Here is a 14,438-nt window from a genome sequence, read left to right on the forward strand (position 1 = left end):
TGTCATAATTAGCTAGTTTATTAATATTAATAGTATGAAGAGAGCAGAGGGGAGTCCACCCAGACATTATAAACAGTCATCTGGGCAGCTTACCAGGAAGCTACAGCTTCATGCTCCTCAGGGAACCACTGGTCCATTCCCTACAGATCACTGGGAGAAGGAATCAAAGAAAGGGGGAGATGGGCACATGGGCACTGAAGTTGCGGTGACATAGGGAAGGTGCTTGCCTGTCACTCTAGCCTGGGAACAATGGATTGGCTAGGAGAGTGGAGCCACTGCAAGCACACAAAATCTTGGAAAGGTAAAACCCCCAAACAAAGAGTTCCTCTCTTGCCTTCTGGTTCCCCTTTACTCTCTTGGTTCAGCATTGACCTATGAACCAGGAGGTCAGAGTTCGATTCCCAGTCAGGGTACATGCCCGGGTCGCGGGCTCGATCCCTAGTAGGCGGCTTGCAAGAGGCAACCAATTGATGGCTCTCTCTCATCATTGATGTTTTTCTCTCTCTCTCGTCTCTTTCTCTCTGAAATTAATAAAAACATATTAAAATATATATATGTTTTCAGTAAAAGAAGGTATAAGGCATGGAAATGCATTTTTGAAGAATTAAAAGAAAACAGTTTACCCTAATTACATTGGTTATTTGTAAATGAGTAAGAAGAGACAAACTAAAGGGGACAAGAGCTGTAAGGTGTGTGGGGGGAAAAAATCTTTTCTTTATTGATTTTTTTTTTTTTTTTTTTTTAGAAAGGGAGGAGAGGGAGGGAAGAGAGAGAGGTTTGTTGTTCCACTTACTGAGGCATCATTGGTTGATTTTTTTATGTGCCTGACGGAATCAAACCTGTTACCTTGGTGCATGAGGACGACCCCCTAACCGACTGAGCTGCCTGGCGAGGCAGGAAAGGAAACCTTGAGAAAGAAAGTTTAAGTGTGGTGAAGCAAAATATGATTAAAATGAATGTAAGTAAATTTAAATAACAAAAGCTGATGCAAACTTAGAGTTTGATTCTTTCTCTGTGTTAAAATGACAATGTTTTCCTGTACTATTAGTATGCTCTTAATAAAAAACTATTAAAAAGAGATTTTATATCTTACTAAAATTATGTCCTTTGCTCTGAGTCATCAAGTCTTTTATTAGGCAAACCTTAATTTTAAAAGAGCTAAATTTTGCTTCTAACCATTTAAATTTCTGTAATTGTTTGTAAAGTCTTTGTTAACAATTAAATGGGTAGCTGAAGTAAGGGAATCTCTTTACAAAAAGGGCAAATGAAACGAATGGCTTGCTTGAGGTTTGGAAAGTGGATTTTAATCCAGTTGCCCGTCTCAAGGCCAAGGTACTGGTGATGATTTGCTTGTATTCTCATTGGGTAGAAACATCCATGTGTTGAAGGGCCACAGCTGCAGCAGTTACTAAAATACCTCAAAAAAGCATATTCCCTGCTTGAAAAACCCCTCCAGAGCCCCACAGGAGTTTGGAGGCCACTTTATAAGACCAATGCTACACCAGTATGCAAAAGTTGGCCCACACTGCAGCATTCGGTTGTGCTTACTATCCCATCCTCTGGCTTTGTAGAACAACCCAAGAGATAGTCAAAGCTCAACTGGCGAAACTTGTTAAATCCTTGAATCTGCCTTGGCCTAAAGCCCTTCCCCTGGTATTGCTTAACCTGAGATCTATTTCCTTCGGTAAACACCAACTGTCCCTTTTAAAATCATTCTCAGAAAGCATGTAAGACTAGATTGGGGAATGTATGAACCTGCCTTAATTGACACCCTGTGACTTATTTTAAATAGCTTATCTTTGCATTTCCCTTGTACAAGGCGCTGTTTTGGAATCATATGCATTTTCCTTTGTTTCTGACGAGTCAATGAAACCAAATTTGTATGTCCTGGAAGGACAAAGTGCTGCTAGTCTATGAAAGGCACATCATTTTTAATGTGAATCATTCCTTTTATCTTGTTGGAAAAAAACTTAACTCATGTACTGATACTTGATTAGTTATTCAAGTAGAAAATACCTGTATTTCAACTAAGGTGATTTAGAGCAACATGGTAAAATAAAATCGACAACTAAAATAAACTGTTACATAGAATCTCCATGAAAATTTTAGAACGTGTACTGTCTTTTTTCCCAATACTTTAAACTAAAAAGTAGTTTCAAATATAAGAAAATTTCTTTCAGATAGAAGTAGTAATCTCAATAGTAGTCAGTCTGCCATCTTAGAAAATACCTTTTTCTTTTTAAAAAAAAAAAAAATCTTTATTGATTTCAGAGAGAGAAAGGGAGGGGAGAGAGAAACATCAATGATGAGACAGTCATTGATCGGCTGCCTCCTGCACACCCCCTACTGGGGATCCAGCCCACAACCCCGGCATGTGCCCTGATAGGGAATCGAACCTTGATCTCCTGGATCCTAGGTCAATGCTCAACCACTGAGCCATGCCCGGCCGGGCAAGAAAATAACTTTTCTTACTTCACTCTCAGGACTGTATTGAACAGTTTCAGTATTTGAAGATTACTTCCCTTGTGAGTTCCTTGTCTTCTACACCTCATGCCAATATTTCAAACTAAAATGCATCTTAAGTAATGTCAGACAGAATAAGCCTAACATGTTTTTAAAAACCTGTCAGTATGGATAACAGTTAATGTAATTTTTAAAATTTATGAGTCCATAAATTGTATTATTGAAGTTAAAGTGTGCATATGATTAATCGGTGTTTTTTTTGAGGCATAAAGAGAGAAAAATTTCCTTTTTAAATAAAGGAAAGAAATGAGGCCTGGTGCTATTTACTAAGAAATTTTAACTTGATAGAAAAGACCAAACTGTTATCTGACAATTAGGAAAGAGTCTGTCTTCACTGGCCGTTGGTCTTAACTTCTTAATTTCTGATCCAGAAATGTTTCAACCAGAGACATAGCTTCAGGTAACAGAATTATTCTGGAACCTAGAAAATTCGATTCACTGGATCCTTTGGCCTACCTTAGCCTAAACATTGCAATGAAACTAATACCAGATTTATGAGAATGGATAAAAATGATAGAGGAATTGAATTGCTCCCTTCCTGTCTCTGAAAGTATGGGTCTTTACCCTTATAAATTTGAGCTGTTTATGTAACTGATATAATCTGACATACATTAGTACTATGTTCGTAAGGATTTTATTTTATTAACCATTACTCTTTCACAAACAGCCAGCTGTGTGGTAAACTGATTATTATGTCTCTCTGTAAATTTGAGTATGATTCTTGTGCTTCTGTGGATGTTAGTACTTCTTAATTCCGACACTAGTTAATAAATCCAGTTGTACATAAAAAAAAAAAAAAAAAAATCCAGTTGTATAATTTTAAATACCATCAATTCAAAGCACGTAAGACAAGGTTTAAAAAAAAGACTAGGTTTTTTTAGCTCCAATTTCCATCAGTCCCATTCCTTTTAACTCTTCTCAGATGTAGCTGAATCTCGATCATTCCAAGATGGCAGGTTGATTTTGAGATTAACATGGGAGCAGTCACTTCCTTAGAACTGTGGGCTCATGAACTGGCCTTGGCACAGCGCAATTAGATACAGTGATGTAAAACCTGAGCAGAACAGTAACAGAACAGCCCGCTCAGCTGCTGGAGCCCTCAGAGCTCAAAGACCTTCACACCTCCTGGCCCTAGTCCTCCACACAGAGTTGCCTTAGATTATTTGCTCAAAGCCCAATGCCGTACCTGGTCAAATATCTCTTTCCAGGTAGAATTAAAAACAACCTTCTTACACTCATAAAATCTCTTAAGGGACATTCCACTTTTGCGACGAGTTAGGTTAGGGCTTATTTTTCCGTTGGCTCCCAACTGGGCTCAGGGCTTTTTTAAAGCCTAGATTGCAAAGTGTCCTACTCCCATGGTTTTAGTGTGTTTAATGTAGCTCATTGTCAAGCTGTTGTTCTGCATAACCAGAGGTCTAAAACTCCCTATAAAGACTCAGGTTGGTGGCTGCACCAAGAACAGAAGTGATACACCAAGTCGCTACCTCCTTGAATTTAGAATGACCTGAACTCTTCCCCTGCTGTCAATAAACTGCTTGAATATGTATCTGGGTCGAGAAGACACAGGCTAGCCCCGGCCAGGGGCTCAGTTGGTTGGAGTGTCGTCCCCTGCACCAAAAAGGTTGTGGGTTCCATTCAGAGTAAGGGCACATGGCTAGGTTGCAGATTCAGTCAAGAGGCAATGTATCTCTCTCACCTCTCTCTCTTTCCCTTCCTCTTGGGAGGGGGGGGAAAAAGATACAGGCTAACTAGACTGGTAAGTATAACTGTCTTTTGCCAACTGCTCTTGATTTACCCAATGTTTGCAGAATTAATGCCTGAATCTATTTTTCAACTCCTTTTATACTGTTTATTCCAGAGATTTACAGGACAACATTGCTAATGCCTCACTAATTCAATGCCTCATGGCAAAATCTGTCTCATAAACCTTCCAGGTTTAACAGGTACCTGATGAACCTCTTAAAGGTAAGTGGCCCTAGTTGCTCAATTGGCGTTAGCCCAACCTCAGGAATACCACCGAGGGACTAGATAAACCAATAGCGGGAGCCAAACCACTCCAGTGCCAACATGGAACAACACACACCTAAGAAAAACATGATCGATTATCAACACTATTTACCAAGTTTCTACAGAAAGGGGGAAATATGGACCCCAAGAAGATTCACTTGATGTGAACCCTGAGAAGGAATTATCTGCTGGGATGAGCTCTCGGTGGTCCACAGAGGAGCCACATTTTATGAATAATAAGAGCCTAGTGGCCATTTGCTGACAGGGGCTTCTCACTTACTGTAATGGAAAGAACCTCAGATGAGCCATCGGCTTCCCACAAGATGCTCACTGTTTACATCTTTCTACCAGTGGACTGAGACCTGTCCCATCCGATCAGAACTGCACAATCTGGTACCTCATTTACATAAAACAGACCTAATTGAGAACCTGGGAGGGAACTTTCACTATAAAAGGCGGCCTCCCCTTGTCTCAGTGGAACACCATTCAGGCTGCTACCTGAATCTGTATCCCAGGCTCCAGCTCCTTTTGTTCAAATAAATGCTTATTTTCATTACAGTCTAGAATTAATTTTGGTTTACACCTGTGGAGACTACAGGAGATTTCCACAATAACTGATAATGTTTTTTGAACTCTTATCATGTTAGGCACATACTAACCATATTATCTCATTTAAACCTCATAGAAACCTATGCATTAGGTACTATTATCTCTGTTTTACAGATGGGAAAGTGAGGCTGAGAGAGGTTAAACAGCAGAGCTGGGCTCACATTCAGATCTAACTCCCAAGTTCACACTTTTAAGTGTTTACTACTTTTATTTTCTTCCTTACGGTTTCTGCACTTAATGTGTGTTTTCAACAGAACAATCACAATCAGTTAATGTGTTTGGTAATTTAGTTACCTTAGTTCAACTGTTGCTTGTCTTCAAGGCCTTCTGAAAGTGCTCTCCCCGCAGGAGCACACTGTAGGTACTCCATGAAGGGTAATTGTACTTTGGTAAAGCAACTCTAAGTTTCTGGTTGCCCTGATGAAGCAGAGACAGCATGGTACAGCTGTTCAGAGCAGATTCTGGAGCCAGGCTGCCTGCATTCAAGTCGCAGCTCCATCACACACAAGTGTGAACATGGGCAAGATACTTACTGTCTCTGTGTTTCAGTTCCCTCATCTGTAATATGGGTATAATAATAGTAACAATGAATTAAGTAATAATTCATTGGGTTGCTAATAAGGATTAAATAAATATCTTTAAAGTAGTGCTTAAAGCAGTGCCTAGAATGCAGAAATTGTTTTAAGTTTGCTAAATAAAATGAATAATACTGGGAGAGAACAAAGAAAACCAATAAATTAAAGAAACAAACAAATACTTTTGTAAATCGTCAGTGATTTACAAATCAGCATCACCTTTTAAGAATCTTGGAACAGCCCCAGCCAGCTTGCTTGTGGTTAGAGCGTCGGCCCACAGACTGAACGGTACTCAATTCACTACTACCTGCCAAGGGCAAGTACCTCAGTTGCAGGCACGATCCCTGGCCCTGGTCAGGAGGCAACCAATTGATGTGTCTCACATCAATGTTCCTCTCTCTCTCTCCCCCTTCCACTCTGAAAAGCAATGGAAAAAATATCCTCTAGTGAGGGTTTTAAAAAAGCATCTTGAAACACTGTAAAGGATGGTCTCTTCTGTTTATCAATTCTCTATTTGATAAACATTTGGCTCCAAGCACTGTTCTAGGTGTTAGGGAACCTAATCAAGAACACACGGCCTCTGTCCTTGAAGAGCTAACTTCCTAGTGGAGACACAAAGATGATGGTAGTACCATTTGGTTAGTACCAGCGCAGGGCTCTAGGAGCATGTGGCTGAGGCAGTGGCCATCAGGGTAATACGGGAATTATCAAAAAAAGATAGATAGCCTGGCCGGGTGTGGCTCAGCGGTTGAGCGTCCACCTAGGATCCAGGCAATCAGGGTTTGATTCCCGGTCAGAGCACATGCCCAGGTTGCGGGCTCGATCCCCAGTTGGGGGTGTGCAGGAGGCAGCCAATCAATGACTCATCATTGATGTTTCTATCTCTCTCTCTCCCTCTCATTTCCTCTCTCTGAAATCAATAAAGATATATTATAAAAAAAAAAAGACAGATAAAAATCACACCTTATTCTTCTGGTTTGTCATTATTAATTATTAAAGTCCACACTAAATGACTACTTGCACAAATGGGAGAAAAAATACCATTAGAAATAACTTCCAAAGTTTACAAACCACACTGTGCTTTTTAAATTTATGGTACTATGAATCCCAAACAAAACACTCTTGAGCACATTTGGGAAAGGCAACCTGCTAGTTACAGGAGGGACTCCAAAGATTCTATTCCTATCCTCCTGTCAACTGGGGAGACAAAATATAACCAAAAAATTAAGAAACAATCTAAGAGTGAAGTAACAATAAAGGCAACAATTTGAGATGTTACAAAGAAATCAGGTCATTTTAACCACCATGAGAAATGAAGTCAACAAATCTCAGGGATATCCCAGACAAAAGACAAGTTATACAGACACATTTCTTACAACTATGTGTGTATATAGATATAGAGATATACCTCACACAACACTTGAGGATAAGAAAAAGGTTTTCTGTTTCCACATATACAGTCCATCCTGATTTACAAAAGATGTGTTTCATTAATTAAATGTTATTAATGAGACAATGTGCTAGTTAAGTAAATCCTATTATGAACTCTTCTTTTAAAACAATCACCTACCAAATGTCAGTTGATGAGTTGGGAAATAAATTCAACTTTATATTAAATGTATTTGAGTTGTGTCTATCTGGTTTAATTAAAATGAGGTTCACCTCTAAATGTAATCAACACGCTTCATTATCAGAAATAATGATAATGATAATTCTGATAATGTTTACTAACATTATAAAATGAGAACAGAGTGACATTAAAAAAAACTTATAGCCCGGCCGGACATGGCTCAGCAGTTGAGCATCGACCTAGGATCCAGGCGATCAGGGTTCAATTCCCAGTCAGGGCACATGCCCGGTTGTGGGCTTGATCAATGACTCTCTCATCATTGATGATAGTTTCTATCTCTCTTTCTCCCTCTCCTTTCCTCTCTCTGAAATCAATAAAGATATATTTTTTAAAAAAATAAAAAAAATAATAAATAAAAATAAAAAAAACTTACAATTCTTGAACTTCACACAGTGGTATAATTAGGACAATTAAGATCTTCTAACTCTTAATCCAGTGCTCCTTCCATTACACCAGAAAATGGACAGTTTTCTCAGAGTGGTTTTTAGTAAATCCACTCTTCCTTTATTATATTTCTGCTAATTTCTGTGCAACAAATACTGGCTAAGGAAAACTTAAAAGAAACACACTCCAAGTGAGGAGAATGCAGGGAAAAAAACAGCACTGAATTTTTCCCATTTTCCTCAAGTAAGCCTTTTTATTTATTTATGCATAATAGGAGACAACTTAAATTCATAATTAAAAATCCACAAAATCAGAATCTGCTTAATACATATAGCAGCACTGGATATTTTACAAAATCATTTTGTGTCTATCTACAGACCAACAAACGATTGTTAACACTGAAATTTCAAAAGTTAGCTTGCCTGGTTGTGGTGGCTAAGCAGCTGAGCATCCACTTATGATCCAGGAGATCTGGGTTTGATTCCTGGTCAGGGCACATGCCCAAGTTTCCAGCTCAATCCCGGTGGGAGGCATGCAGGAGGCAGCCGATCAATGACTCTCTCTCATCACTGATGTTTCTATCTCTCTCTCCCTCTCCCTTCCTCTCTCTGAAATCAATAAAGATATATTTTTTAAAAATAAGTAAATAAATAAATAAATAAATAAATAAATGTTAGCTTTACAAGGATGAGCAATAGATGCTACAACTCTTAGGTGAAAGATTATTGGAGAAGAGGCTAGCACTACAGTGCTAATTTATCATGCCACAGATTATGTGCTAACCACAGTGGAGAAAAACTACTTTACCCCCATAGCCAAGTGATCAAACTCAGCATTACAAATAACAGGACTTGGTAGTATATGTCTCCTGATGGGAAGCAATATGAAGGACACAGCATCACTTAGTAATTATTTTTGCCAAAAATATTTAATTTGAAACTAATCAACCCTTTAAACCTAGATTACAGTCAGCTAATAAAAGGGGGAACAGAGGAACACTCTAAATGATACCAGGAAGGGGGGAGGGGTGTCAGACAAATCAAGAGTGTGACTCATTTCATTCAACACACTTGATCACTTTAAAAACTCATATTTTAAAAGTGTGAGGCTGTTCTAGATTAGAAGTGATCAGAGATTTAACAACCAAATGCAGTGAATAAACCTTTATTGGAATCCTGGTTTGATGGGATTGGGTGTAAAAAGTCATAGAAGACCTTTCAGTACAAATGGAGGTACTTAAATATGGATGAATATTAGATTACATTAAGGAATTAGCAATAAGAAACTATTAACTAATTATCAATAATATTAACTAAGAAAATTAAAAATAAGGGTATTAAAAAATAAATAAATAAATGATAAAAATAATAAAAAAATAAAAATAAGGGTATTTTGTATATATAAGAAAATGTCCTTATTTTTGAAGATGCATGCTGACATATTGAGGCATAAAGTATCATGATGTCTATAGCTTAGTTTCAAACAGTTCAGCCAAAAATAATATACATTTATTTATAGATAAAGCAAACACAAAAAGATGGCAACAAATATTGAATCTAGAAGGTCATCATATGGATGTTCACTATTACCAATTTTCTGTATGACTCAAATAGTTTCATAATAAAGGGGGGGGCGGGGGCTAGAGAGCACCCCTTTTACAAAGGGAAGAAGAAAAAAACCTAAAACCAAAGCTGTGGGAACTGTCAAGAACCAAATATGACTTCATTTTTAGCATCTGTTAAATACAGTTTACCCCTTTGGTAGCAAAGGTTAACTAGGAATGAAAGCTCCACCTAAAACACTGCTTAAAAGATTGAGTCTGCAATGTAATCCAATTATTTGAGATAAGCCTTTAACTGCTAGTTCTCAAAAGAGACACATGGAGAACTTGACCAGAAAACCATTCTTTAATGGTATCGTATTCAACATAATTCAACAAGGCTCAACAGGCTTCTATTTTAACCAAACGACAAGTCAGTCTGTGAACCATCCACATGTTAACTCTGTAACTGGATATTCCATTCAACTACAAATTTTCTTAAACCTGGTAATAGACTAGAGGAAATTATACAGTACTGTAACTGTGCATTAATAGAGTTCTTTAACATTTGCAACTATGCATAAAGCAACTACTCAAAGAAATTTATCAACACTTTCTTCTGTAAAAAGAAACATAAAGGCTCTTTACTTTTTCACTAACCATAACCAAAGAAATAATACAGGCCAATGCTAAAATGAGAATTGGTAGGTAGCTTATAAACACTGATTAGTGGCTACACACAAATGAGGGGGGGAAATCACACCATTAAAATGTAACTTTCTGCAATATTCTATACATTTTTGACACTCAGGAATATTGCATAAGACTACAAAAATTACCAAGAGTGTTGCCATTGCCACATAATCCAGCAACAAATTTTGCAATAAGGAAATATCAAGCACATAACCCAACTACAAGTTCCCTGTATGCATCAAGAATAAAATGCACAACTAAAATTGTAACTTTTCAAGAAATATGGAGTTTTACCAACTATAGTTCTTCCTTTTGGTAAGAGGGGAACTTTTTTCTCTTCAGTCCTATTGCAAAAAAGATAAAGGTGCTGGTACCAACCTTTAAAAATAATCTTTTTTAATACTCATCCGAGGATATGTTTTTTATTGATTTTAGAGAGAGAGGGAGGGAGAGGGAGGAAGACAGGGAGACAGACATCGACGTGAAAGAGAAACATGAAACATCCACTGGTTGCCTCCCACCCGCGCCCGACGGGGAGAAGCACCCCGCGCCCCGCCGAGCCCGGCCGGAAACGAGCCCGCGACCCTCGGCGCCCGGGGACCCCGCGACCCTCGGCGCCTGGGGACCCCGCGCCGCGCCGCCAGGGCTCGGTCGCTTTGACTCAGGCCAAGAAATGACTGGGCGAGGCTGCGGCAAAACACTCCAGTCTACGACGGGGGCAAATGAACTACGTCTACCTACATATTAAGAATTTACTCCCGGGAAGAAACTAAACTCTCCAGCTAGTCTTATTTTCCTTAAATATTTATTTTTGCAAGACGCAGAAATACAGTTCAACAGAAAAGTCATCATATTCGAACCAAGGCTTCCCAGATCACCAGCTGCATGACCTCGGTCAACTTCCTGGGCCTGCGCCTCAACCTGTCATCCGTGAAATGGGAAACACGACCCTCACTGGGCTGAGGCGACCGGGAGACAGACCCGCGACAGCCCCGGCGCGTAGCGGCCGTGCGGGCAGCCGGCCAGGGCCCGCGCCGGGCGGCGCCAGACCCGCACCCCCCGCTCCCCCAGGTGAGATCGCCGCCGCCCAGGGACCCCGCAGAGGACGTGCCCAACACCCCAAACCCAGCCGCCCCCCGCGTGCGCGCGCCCCACCCCCACCCCCACCCCCACCCCAGGCACGTACCGGCCGCGCCGCGGGACGTGGGGACCCGCAGGCCCGAAGAGTGGCCTCCGCCGGCCTCTTCACCCGCCCCTCCGCCCCGCGCGGCCTGTCACCCCGCCCCCCGGTCGGGGGAGGCCGCCGGCCCGGGGGCCCGAGGGGCGCGCGGAGTCGGGCGCGGGCCGGGGGGCCGGACGCGTCCCTCCTTCACATGGAGTCCGGCCAAGCCGGGCGGCGGGCGCGGGGGATCGGGGCCGCTCTTCGCCCCTCGGGCCCGCGGGGAGCTGAGCAGGAAAGAAGGAAGCCGCGGGCCGGGCGCCGCCAGACGCCGGAGGAGGAGGGGGCAGTGCCGACTGCTCGGCCGGGGCTGCCGCGCCTCCGGGTCGTCGGCCTCGTCGTCGCCGCGCGAGCCGGGCGACCCCGACGCCGCACTCAGCGGCCACACCGCCCTAGCCTGCGCCGCCGCGGAGGGCAGCCCCGCCGCCACTACACACGGGCCCGTGACGTCGGGCGTAGCGCGGCCCACGTCACGACCGGCTTGCTCGGGCGCGCGCAGCCCGCCTCCCGCCCGAGTGCGCACGCCCACTGCCTCCGCGCGCGCCGCGGGGACGGGACGCCCGGCCCGGCGCTCGGAGGCCGCTCCCAGCAGCCTTTTCCGCCCGAGCGCGCACGCGCACGCGCACGCGCAGCCGGCCGCCCGCGCCTGCGGGTTGCAGAGCGCTCAGGCTTCGGAGCGGGTCCCGAAAAGCGTCCTGCGTGGGCGGCCGGCGGCGTTGGGGGCCGCGGGCGGCGCCGCGAGGGCTGGCAGGCCGTTTGCCCGCGAAGAGCCCCCGCGTCTTAATTTTTGGATCTCGTATCAGAGTTTTTTCCTGAAGGATTTAGAAACTCGTCGGCCTGTCGCTTAACCGTAAGCCACGCCCCTGGAGCCGGGCCTGATCCGCGCGGCTCCGTCCGTCCCCTCTGCGCAGGGGACCGAGGGGACCTGGTCCCGAGCGCGGCGTGGCCGCCGCCCCAGAGCTGGCGGCGGCGCTCGAGCGGAATCTCACGGCGTCCTTCCTCGGCCCTCGGCCCGGCGCCCACGGCCTGACCTCATCTTCTCCGATCCAAAAAGCACCTCTCCCTCCACGGTCTCCCTTCCGAAAATACCCCCTGGCCTTCCAGGGGCGTCCCACCCCGTCCTGCCTGTTGCCCACGGCTGCAGACCAGCGGCGGAGGTGAGGGGGGGCCCGGCCGGGAGCGGCGCCAGCACCCCGAGCCCCGTCGAGGAACGTCAGGACATCTGCGTCTCCTTCCGGGAATTTTAAAAAATATTTTGATTGACTTTAGAGAAAGAGGAAGGGAGAGAGAAAGAAAGATTTGTTGTTCCACTTATTTATGCGTTCACTGGATGCTTCTGGTCTGTGCCCTGGCCCCGGGGAGCTGAGCAAAGCCCTAGCCGAGGGAGCTACCTGGCCGGGGCTCCTTCCTGGAACTTTTACTACAGACGCATTAGCAGAGGTGTCAAAGGAAGGGAACAGAGACGTTCAGTGAGGGGTGTTTGTCCCGGTGAAAGCCTGAAAGCGGCCTAGATGACTGTCAGACCGAGCCAATGAATCAGGCAAGCAACACAAAGAAGGGCAGATATTGATGCTGGAGGACCTCAAAAATAGCTAAATAGAAAATCAGATTGAGCCCACTTCTTTAAAAAGGAAGGATTTGCCCAGTGGGCGTGGCTCAGCAGTCGAGCACCGACCTATGTGACCCAGGAGATGGAGGTTTGATTCCCGGTCCGGGCGTATGCCTGGTGTTCCGGCTCAGGGCAGGCAGCCTGTCAATGACTCATCATTGATGTTTCACCCTCTCCATTCCTCTCTCTGAAACCAATAAAAAAATTTTTTTTTTAAGTGGAGAAATTTTAAAGTTATGTACACATAAAATGAAGGTCTTTAAGATACCCTTGGGTTCTGAAACTCTAAGCCTGGAATGCCACAGAAAGGAGGATCTCAACATCCTCAGTAGGGTTTAAGTTAAACTTGTACCTTGTTTTGCACAGTTCCTGGCCTGACCCACATTGCAGGCATTCGATAATTACTTGTTTATTAAGTAATCTAGAAATGGATTTTTTTCTCATACCTCTGCTCACTCCTTCCCTTACCTACCACACCTAGGGACTTCATTCACTCCTGGTTCCTTAGAAACACCCCATATGTACATTTAAAATATTCTCTTTTTTTACTCCCTTTTTACATGGGTGACTTTTCCTCTCGTTAGACAGTAAATCTCCAGCATTCTTGGTTGTTTTAGTATATATGATTACAAATTAATGATCTTGGGATGTTTGTTTCTTAATGAAACTTTCAATCAACAAATATTTTTTACATTCCTGCTCTGTGCCTGAGATTGCAGTGATATAGTGATAGTCCCTATTACCTCCCAGGAGCTCAGAATTTGTGAGGAGAGTAGACTGATAAATGGATCATTATAAGGCCTAGCGACTTGCCTTGCAGCAGGGATATGTATGAGGTGCCATAGAAGTAGGAAGGAAGATGTCACAGGGTTGCCTGGGAAAAGAGGGAAGACTTCAGAGAAGCAGCTGAATTTGTTCTCTATTGCTGTATAACAGACTGCCACAGACTTAGTGGCTTAAAACAACACCTATTTGTTAGCTCATAGTTCTGTAGGTTAGAACTTTGCATGGCATCATGGTTGAGGTCTCCATTTGGTATCATAAGGCTGAAATCAAGATGTCAGCTGGTCTCAGTTCTCATCTGGAGGCCCTGGGAAAGATCTGCTTCCAGCCTAATTCTTCTGGTTGGCAGAATTCATTTCCTTGTGGTTGGAGGGTTGAGGTCCCCATTTTCTTGTAGTCAGTCAGCAGTTGACTTTTAGAGCCCACCATCTTCAAAGCCAGCAACAGACAATTTCTTGTACTTTAAATCCCCCTCACACTGAATCTCTGACTTTCTTTTTTGCTACCAGCCAGAGAATACTCTGCTTTTATTTTTATTTTGTTGTTGTTAATCCTTCCCTGAGGATATTTTTTCCATTGATTTTTAGAGACAGTGAAAGGGAGGTGGGGGGAGAGAGAGAGAAACATCAATGTGAGAGAGACACATCAGTTGGTTACCTCTGGCACTCACCCTGACCAGAGCTGGAGATCGAACCTACAGCCCAGGTACATGCCCTTAATGAACTGAACCCTAGACCCTTTGGAGCATGGGCCAACACTCTACCACTGGACAACACCAGGCAGGACTACTCTTTGCTTTTAAAGAGTTTGTATGATTAAATCAGGCCCACCCAGATAACCTGTACAACTCTGTTGTACAACAT

At 43.4% G+C, this 14,438-nt stretch overlaps 1 protein-coding gene across 1 annotated transcript in view; it reads right to left on the bottom strand.

The window, feature by feature from the left end:
* MAP3K2 (mitogen-activated protein kinase kinase kinase 2) overlaps nt 1–11,224 on the bottom strand; it is a 65,917-nt gene extending 54,693 nt beyond the window's left edge. Inside the window, exon 1 of the mRNA XM_087819938.1 lies at nt 11,151–11,224. The gene's annotated coding sequence lies outside the window, so the exon portion shown is untranslated. The remainder of the gene's footprint in view (nt 1–11,150) is intronic.
* Between the last annotated feature and the right edge of the window lie 3,214 nt (nt 11,225–14,438).

This window comes from Miniopterus natalensis, chromosome 8 (assembly GCF_054644295.1).
Source record: "Miniopterus natalensis isolate mMinNat1 chromosome 8, mMinNat1.hap1, whole genome shotgun sequence".
NCBI lineage: Eukaryota > Metazoa > Chordata > Mammalia > Chiroptera > Miniopteridae > Miniopterus > Miniopterus natalensis.